General features: G+C 39.0%; 1 long non-coding RNA gene across 1 annotated transcript; it reads right to left on the bottom strand.

Moving 5' to 3' along the window:
• Positions 1–1,798: 1,798 nt before the first annotated feature.
• On the bottom strand, positions 1,799–2,572 carry LOC127159588 (uncharacterized). The gene is made up of 4 exons (XR_007826494.1): positions 2,515–2,572; positions 2,384–2,443; positions 2,140–2,282; positions 1,799–1,941 (listed from the first exon to the last, which is right to left on the bottom strand). It is a non-coding gene; the product is annotated as an uncharacterized LOC127159588 (long non-coding RNA).
• Positions 2,573–3,007: the final 435 nt, after the last annotated feature.

A 3,007-nucleotide genomic window follows, 5' to 3' on the forward strand; every position in this document is an offset into this window, starting at 1 on the left:
GTTTATTCCTGTCCATGTTTGCTAGTCAAGTCTGCTTCATCCATGTCTTGATCCTAGCCTGGTTTACCTCATCCTGTCTGTTTCTCTGCCTGCCCTGGATTTATTGCCTGTCTTGTGGTTTGCCTCTAACTAGTAACAATGAATACCCATGACAACTGAAGCTAAATGGAAACAAAGGAACAACGAAACAGGAAACAAAGGAAACAAACCAGAAGTCAAACAACAGAACGTGTCAGCACAAAAACACTTGTGTTATCTTGCAAAAGTATTGTGTTCCACAAAGAAACAGCAGTTTTCCAAGAGTTTTGCAAGAGAATGCAAAAGCATTCAGTCTTGCTATTATGACAATAATAATTATTATTATTATTTTTAATCAGTGTAGAGGTCTTCACGGAGGACCCGAGACCCGAGGACCCGGGCCCCGACCCGGGACCCGTACGGGTTCGGGTCTATATTTTAAATGGTCAGCCGGGTCCGGGTCGGGTCCCAGTCTATTACCTCGGGTCCCGGGTCTGTTTAACATTTGTGTGTAATACCCGAATCGATCGGAGAACACTGCACCCGCCAGTGATCAGTGTCGGTCAGCACTTTGCGTGTGTTTTGTAACTTGCAACTTGTAAAATTAGGATGAGAAAAGTGTGAGCAGGAAATAAGGTGGGGAAAAAAAACAACAAACAAAAAAAAAAAAAAAAAAAAACCATGCGTGACACGAAGTTAATGCTAGTACTGCAAGCGGACGGTACCAAGCGGTCTCATGTGAATTCCTCCTTTAAGCTTCATAAGATTAACTAGGTGGAGCTTTAAGCTTATGTTTTGTATTGTTTTCTTTTACTGAAGAAGAGACGCACCTGTTATTGAACACGCACGGTGGTGTATTGCAGTCGGCTTTGTGTACCCACTTCTAAATCCACTCTGATGCGCATCATTCAGTAGTGTTTTGCATTAGCAAAAATCATGACAGTCGACCACATAATATCTTATCCATTTGCACGTGAATAAATGCAAATACTCAATAAAAGTGTAACCGAGACCACCAGGATGTAATGTCTTGCTTTTGGCGACGTTAAGATTTAAGTAACGACTACGCCACCCCTATGTATACAGGACAGGGGGACCTGCTATATTAAACTCCCACCCAGGTGGTTCAACTGAAAGAACCTGAAAACCAAAGTGCAATAAAAATCAATTTTATTTCAATAAAACAATGTTCATTAGCCAACACTTTAACAGGTATATTATGACTTTTGTCTAGCTTCAAGTCTAAAAATACAGTTGTCCATAAAGGAACCTTCAATGTAAATAGAAATTGGCTAATATGGTACTGGACTGCAAAGATTCTTGTATTCAAACAACCACTGTACTGAGAAAAAAAAAGGTTTACACAAAACCCAAACCAAAAAAAAACTAATCAAATGTACCCAACAAAAATCATTCCACCCAGACACAAAACACCGCAAACCAACAAAAGAAAACTTCAGTACATGGAAAGTTCAACAAAACCCTGTCAAGACCACTAGATTACAATAATATAGCCACTCATTAAACCCAGATAACATACAGACATGAGGTCACATTAATATGGACACCCATAGACTTAAATAGACCTCTATTTAAGCACAGCACAACAATCAGCATAAAGCCTGCAATTTACACATAACATTTTGTTTTCAGTAAACATGTTACATACTTAATGAACATTATAAACAATTTATGAATGACACCACTGATTAAAATATTCCCACAAAACATAATACATCACATTATTACTGTACCTTAACAACCATTATTAAATAACCCTCTTAATAAAAAAAATACTCATACCTCAGCCCATATAATGGACTAAACTGTAGCAGGCAACCACCTCATGGAGGAAAATCAGGCGCAGTGCTAAACTGTAAAGCCAATCACTTCCTTACAGGGAAAGGGACAGGTGCACAACAACTGTGGGTTTTAAAACAATCCCAATATATTAAAAATGACACACAATCCTTCAAGTGCACTAACTTCAGTCCACCATATTTACACTCATACCCACAAATACACAAGAAGCATAGTCACAGCCACTAATCAATAATACCATCCTTATCCCCAGTATAATCAGAACACACTATGAAGAGTGAAAATATAAAAATACAATACCTTGAATTAATATCATTGATATTGCTAGCCGGTAGAAGCCAACCACTTCATAGGAGGAGAGGCACAACAATACACAGCAGCCCACTAACAGTATCCAAGATGTTATTCCCCACAAATCATACGCACTCCACACGAAGACGATCCTAAAGTGACATTACATCTAGAGGTTTATATATACACACACAGGCATACATACACATATACATTCGTGTGCATTCCAACTAATTACGAAACCTCTACTCACATCAATTTGTCAAAACCACACGCACACACCTATGCAGCTCTTCGACCCACGATAAAATTCCTAAAATAACATCCAACTCATATAAGTGCAAATTCATGTGAGTTTTAAAAACACACAAAGCCTTTACTTACATTAATTAGCAGAGAGCACTCGCACAGTTCTTCCAACCGCCAACAACGGGGAGTACAGCACCAGGAAGCGTGAACAAACGATAGTTTAACAATCGCGAGACTTAAAAACCCCCCGCTTGTTGCTTCACCTGCCTGCTTAAAGGCACAGCACACCCATTTCCGGCTACAAAAGCAAGACCGTGGCGCCGGCTTCCTTTTAAATATGATTGCGCCCGCTTCGTCCTGCTTCGTGACAGAAATGCAGCCTGCATGCGCGAGAGCATGTAACTCGATAATTGGTAACATGATAATTAATTGTTGATTACTAATTTGAATCAGTACATTATAACGAAAACAATACCTTAAATAAATTAAGAGTTTTTACTACTCCAGACACCACTACACCACTGCGCACGCAGTAAAGTGTAACGCACTTCTTGTTCTGTGTGCTTTTTGAAAAAATAAAACAAAAATGCTCCAAGCTGGAATAATAAATAAATTAAGAAGGTTCATT

The sequence above is a fragment of the Labeo rohita genome, unplaced genomic scaffold (genome assembly GCF_022985175.1).
Source record: "Labeo rohita strain BAU-BD-2019 unplaced genomic scaffold, IGBB_LRoh.1.0 scaffold_2311, whole genome shotgun sequence".
NCBI lineage: Eukaryota > Metazoa > Chordata > Actinopteri > Cypriniformes > Cyprinidae > Labeo > Labeo rohita.